The 6,261-nt window shown below is 39.4% G+C and overlaps 1 pseudogene; it reads right to left on the bottom strand.

Moving 5' to 3' along the window:
* Positions 1-483: 483 nt before the first annotated feature.
* Positions 484-1,341, bottom strand: LOC138143972 (transcription factor E2F6 pseudogene; annotated as a pseudogene).
* Positions 1,342-6,261: the final 4,920 nt, after the last annotated feature.

Genomic DNA, 6,261 nt, shown 5'->3' with positions numbered 1-6,261 from the left:
AAATTTGATGTATACTTCACGTTTTTCATGAGCTATCTAAATATTTTACAGATACATACAGGAGTGTTCACGTTCAGTTTTATTGTGGACACCTTTACTATTAAAATAACTTAATGCAAACAGACTCACATGATGTAAAAGCATCATTTCACTTGATATATATATTATATACGTATGTATTCTTCATTGTAAAGAAAGTAGTTAATGACATAAAGTGTTCTTAAGCATCAAATTAATCCAAATGTTTTAGTAGTAATGGATTTATGCTCTATAAAATATTTTCATGAAATTTCCTTACTTATATAAATGCCAAATTACATTGTCATAATTATTTATGAATTGAGCGATTTCCCACAATATAACTATATACAAGAGGGCTGCTAAAGCTACTTGTCTTAATGTTGGTGTCACACTGACCATAGACATCCTCCCTGGCTGGTGTCTGTGTCTGAAGTGAAAAAATGAGTCTGACCACAGAGGAAATTAAGCCAACTTGACAAAAATTGCTAAACCCATTCCAGAATTCCATTGTTCAAGACAATCCAGGTGGTTTTTCACTTGATTCACTCTACTGCAGATTGCCTTCTTGATCAGGATGAATTGTAAACTTGCTTTCAGATGAAACAGTCCCCATGTCTTCAAATATTTTGATACTTAGGGTTATTCTGTTCCACTTCACACAGGTAAACATCGATGGGTCTCTGTGCTCTTTACAGCATGGTTATACCGTTTTCCTTAGGAATGGCACTTGAAATTTGGTTTCTTCTGGAGCCTTGACTGCAATGAAAATCTGTTTGTGGAAAGCCTGAATGCTATGGATATCTTGATAAGTCACATAAACTAATCTTTCATTTTATTTGTCATCTGTTGGTTCAAACAGCTGCTGAGTAAATCTTTTAACTAACTCATCCAAAACCTTTTCCATTTCTCTTAAATCAGTATGTTCATCATTTATCTTTTGCTGGGTTGACTTTGTTCCAGTGCCACTAAGATCACCAAAATCAAAATCCATTGAACGTGATTTTTAGTTCTTTTTTGAATGAGGTCAGTTCTATCTAATATTTTGGTGGTGTCATATATTCTTCAATTCTGTACTCCCAACATTGTTGCAACCTCATTTAAGTCAATATTTGCTCCACTAGGAACAGATTTGATGAGTTCCATGAATTTATGAGTTAAATTAACCAAAGAACTATCATAATGCCACTTTGCCACTCAGTGCTTTTCATGGCCATGTATTGTATATTCTTTTCTAGAAGAATCTTTATTCGTGATGGCAGCAGGCTTTCCCTGTGAACAGGCAGGTAGGGACTCCAACGTCTTCTGGTGGGCATCTGGTCCTCAGTGTCAGAATCCCCAGTGGACTAGCAGTCTAGTGGGTACTTAATAAGTGTTTTTGATTGACTGATTTAAACAAGACATCTTAAACTCCTCCTGAACTGCCCAGAACTATTGGTCCAAAGTCCCTAGGCCCAGACCTCAGATGAAAAGAGCAGGCATTGTCTTTATTTTTGTTTGTATTTATATCCCAATGCTTAACACGGTGTCTGGCACAAAGCAGGTGCTTAATAAATGCTCTGTTTGTCTCTCTATTTGTCTTAACGTCTTAGAACATCTGTACCAACCTTTACCCCAAATTTTCTTGAAATAAGGTCCTTAGAGTCAGCTAATTAAACAAGTTAATGTAAAACCCTTCTTCTTTACATGTCACAGCTGAGTTATAGTCAGGAATTTAGAAGTGATCAAAGATACAGTGATTTCCATAGCTACCAAGTTCTGGAATGTACAAGATTTCCCTATGGAACATAAGTCTAGAAACATTTTCTTAAGTTTTTTTGTAAACATTGAGGGGGAAAGCTCATTGTTTAGATGATGGAACTCCTTCACATAGACAAAATCAAATCTGGGAATAAGAACCAAAGGTTTGTAGCATATCAGAAAGTACACTAAATTTGCAACCATAAAATCTGGGTTCAACATCCCTTGATGTACTACCAGTGTGACCTTAGAAAAATCATTTAACATCTTTGATTCTCAGCAGCTTTTACTAGATGATGATCTGAGCTCCTTTCTAGCTCCAGATCTGTGGTCTGTTCTTTTTGAGATGGAAGGGAGGGAACCTCAAGGGACAATTCGGCCCAGCTTCTGCCTTTAGACAGATCAAAATATTGTTGCTTCTAATTTTATAGATAGAACAACTATTATATTATTGGAAAGACTCATTTTACTTTTCTTTTCCCCTTTGATATGATGTTCTCTTCGTAACACTATAGAGCTAAAACTACCTTAGAAGTTCACCTCGTTTCGATCTGTATCCTGAAATTAATTTCTATCCCCCCCCAACTAAAAATGAGCATAAATACACGGGAAGATAAATCACAGGATTATAAATTGAGAAATAAAGGGGACCTGAGAAGTCCTCCAGTTAGAAAATAACAGAATTTGAATGTTAGTCAGGATCTCAGCAGTAATCTACTCCAGTCCATACAGGAAAAGAATACCCAGTCTAACATACCTGTCAAATGCAGCCTCTGTTTGAAGGCTTGTAAGGTGAGAAGCCCTCACACCCCGACACCATCTGTTTCTTTCTGGGACAGCTCTCATTGGAAAGTTTTCCCTGATATGGTGCATGAATTGGCTTCTTTGCAGCTTCGCTCCATTTCTCCTGGTTCTGTTCTTTAGGTCCCTTGTCAGAGAGAAAAGAAAAAGGGAAAATGAGAATGGAGTAGGTCTGTGTTCTCTCTGTTATTACTTATTGTTGTCCCATCTGCTCCATGTCGATAGCCTCTCTCTCTTCTAGAACCCTCCTTTTTCTCCTAGATAGCTGCAACAGCAACAACAATAACAACTTCCCAAACTCTTTGTTGTTTTTAGCTTCTTTCACCAGCCTCATCCCATTCTTAACTTAGTTCATATATTTCTTAAATTTGCTCTCTGTTTCCAGGCCTAGCTTCTGTCTTCTATACATTTCTTTATACATTCCGTACATTTTTTTTAAAGCAATCGGGGTTAAGTAACTTGCTCAAGGTTACACGGCCAGCTATTTCTGGGTGTGGTGCTAAGTGTCTGAGCCCGGATTTGATCCAGGTCATCCGTACACTGGAGCCAGTGCTCTTACTCACTGTGCTACCTTGCCGTCCCTGTTCTATACATTTCTTTGTCAAACTGGTTAGTGAGTGCTGCCTCCACATTGGTCTCCACACAAGTCTCATTTTTCTTTCTCATTGCATCCACTTGTGTCTTCTAAATGTCCAACTGCTTCATTTTATAAATGAAGGCAAAAAACTCCTTCTCTGTAACCAGGGGCAGCCCAAATTTATTCAGGTTATAATCTCAAAAATCAACCCTCCCCCCCTTTATTTTAAAATCTCATCTAAAACCTGCAATATACTGAGTGAAATGGGAATAACTTATCTTACTTGTAAGGATAGCCAGATCAGAGACCAAGACTGACATGAGTTTGAACTTGACCTTGGATCATGTCCATGAAGAACAAAGGAAGCCAGATTAGTCTTTTTAAAAAGTAAATAAAAAGACTTTTTCTGCATTGACTTTTTATATCAAAGAGCCATTAACACAAGTAATTCAAGCTTTTTGAATTCCTTATTTTAACCTGGACACGAGGTGCTCACCTGTAGCATTTTGTGCACCCAAGGTGGACGTGCCTCCTCACCTTTTCCAGTTATTTACAGAATTGTTTTACTGTATACTTACTGCTAAACCTTTCAAACCACATTCACTAGGAGGGTGAAGTATGGACTAAGTGAGGCATACAGTCAGGTTCTGTCTGAAGAAGGAAAGCTCCCCTGGTACAGATCATTGGGTGCTATTCCTAATGAATAGCATTGGTGAGAGTTTCTATGCCACAGCCAAACCTTATAAAACTAACATGTTTTAGTCATAAAATTCAGAAACAGCTCTTGTAAGAGATTGTTCTTAATATAGCTTGTGCTGGGTTTTTGTTTTGAGAAATGTATTAAAAGCAAATAGTGATGGATTAGCCTTAACCCAGCTTGATTATAATGAAGCCATTATAGCTGTCTGCTCCACTTAGTCTCAGGTCACCTGCTAACCCCCCTGAAGGAGGAGGCCAGGAGGGCCTCGACACCTGTCCATTGCTACCTACTGTCATCATGTGTTCCATTGGGAGGTTTGGGTGAATGAATCATTGTAACTGTAGCTGAATATAATAAATAGTATAATTGCTTGCATGTGAACCCACACCTGGATTTTTAGTCATATAGCCCACTACTGAAAAACATGGATCCTTCTCCATTACAATATAACACCTAATTCTGGCATTAACATCCTTTCAAAAATGAGGTGACAACTTGATCTCATTTCTTTTGGGAGGAAAGTGAAGGAAGCAGACAAAAGGCTTGCAGGTAATAGACTCAAACATATCACCTCTTCTGTTTTGTTATTTAGTTTACCAAGCATTCCCAAACCCGTGGGAGGTTTAAGCATCTCAGGTCATTCAATCCCTTCCTTCAGTCAGATTGTACACCAATCCCTTTGGGCATTGAAAGAATGAGACGACTGGGAAATTAAGAAGAGGAATTTGGAAGTAGAGAGGACCCTGGGAGAAGATCACTACAGGTGGGGAATGGTTTTGCCATAGCCAGAGACTAGCCTGAGTTCAGAGTTAACCAGGAGGCAAAGGGGCAGGGAAAAGGAGATTCCAGGATGGTGGAGAAGAGGTAGGAAAGCATCAGAGACAAACTTTGCTTACTGTCCATATTTGATAAGTGCCTGGGGGCAGCTGTGGGCTTCTGACCTCTGACATTCCACTTCTTGATTCCTGTTGGCACTTGGGCTGATGCTTAGCTTATGCCAAAAGGGTAGACATTGCAGATGTTCGTTTATTTTCTTCATCTTATTCTCAAGATGCATTGTACAAATAGCAAAAAATTGAGTTTTACTCTGACAGGAAAGTTCATAGACCTGTTGCTCACAGCAAGTTTCCTAAATGGCCTAGGGACCTCAGCAGGAACAGTATAAGTGCAATGTGCTATGGAATTGAAATTTTCTTCCAATTCCTGATTGTGTCTTGTCCGGCTGGGTAGCACTTCACACAGTTCTATTCTGTTCTGTTGAGGGCCTTTTCAAACTCATCCCTAAGTATCATTCATTTAATAAAGCATTTCTCAGATAGGGAAATCTTTTGAGTCTCTGTAGTATTTCTCTTCTTTATGATGTAAACAGTAGTAAGACTGAATGCCTTAGTATTTGATTCTTTTGCTTTTTGCAGACGCTTTTTAACATAGTTTTTATTGCTTTTCTTTTGACACAACAGACATTTCACAAGAAACCCTTGGAGCAGCCCTACTACAAAGTACAGTCGTCCTTCTAGGTCTCAGTCTCCAGTGGGATATGGCAGCCAACACAGCTAAAGCTCTTCTGTGCTGCATTACAAAAGGCTTCTTTCCATTTTGTAATGAGACAACAGGAAACAGAAAAGTGGGAAGGAAAAGGCTCCCTCCATCAGGTACTCTGGAACTCCTGAAATTTTTCCTATCCCCTCCACCAATAGTAACAGAACACTGTTAAGTCTAATTTCTACCTGTTGTTACAGTGGATGAGTTGATGGCCTGCATTTCTCTGAAACCAGGCATTAAAATTCCATGGGACATTCAGCAAAGCTTCTTCTCAGGGAAGTTTTCCAGAAGTGAAAACGTGGATCACATTCTAGTGTAGAAATGACTGCTCTAAGGTGACTTTTGCAGACTGCACATGAAGCCATGGAGTAAGTAATGCCAGGGGCTGATGGGCCACATGGTTGTGGAGTTTCGGCTCCCCTTCCTAGTCTTAGGATGGTTTTCTTAGAAGTGTTTGATGGGACCAGACTGTCCTTGCGTCTCTCAGCTCCCTTCCCAAAGCTCTGCAGTTGTAGGTACTGCTCAGCCAACCTCTCTCACGTGCTGTGGAATTAGAAGGGGGCAGAGCTGGAGCTGCCTGCTAACTTTCAAGTACAATTTCCTAAGCTGTTATAATTACAAATCTTGGTGATCAACCATAAAATGGAATTGGGTTTGGAATAAATATGTATCATTATCAGTGGTGAAAGGGCTGTTTACTGTAATGGGCAGGTTCACTGTTGAGAAATATTAACCTTTTGAGCAGCAACTGACATTTGTGTGGTACTTGAGAGTATGCCCAACTTTACGGTAGGATTATTATCTCCACTGAGCCCCAGAACAGTCGTGGGAGGGAGCCCTGTTTTATAAGGGAGTCACTGGAGATCCAATGATGTGTTGATGC

Source organism: Petaurus breviceps, unplaced genomic scaffold (assembly GCF_028583685.1).
Source record: "Petaurus breviceps papuanus isolate PSGF00001 unplaced genomic scaffold, PetGlider_PUasm1.0 90681, whole genome shotgun sequence".
NCBI lineage: Eukaryota > Metazoa > Chordata > Mammalia > Diprotodontia > Petauridae > Petaurus > Petaurus breviceps.
Note: the sequence above shows the minus strand (reverse complement) of the source record. Positions and strands in the feature narration are given on the sequence as shown.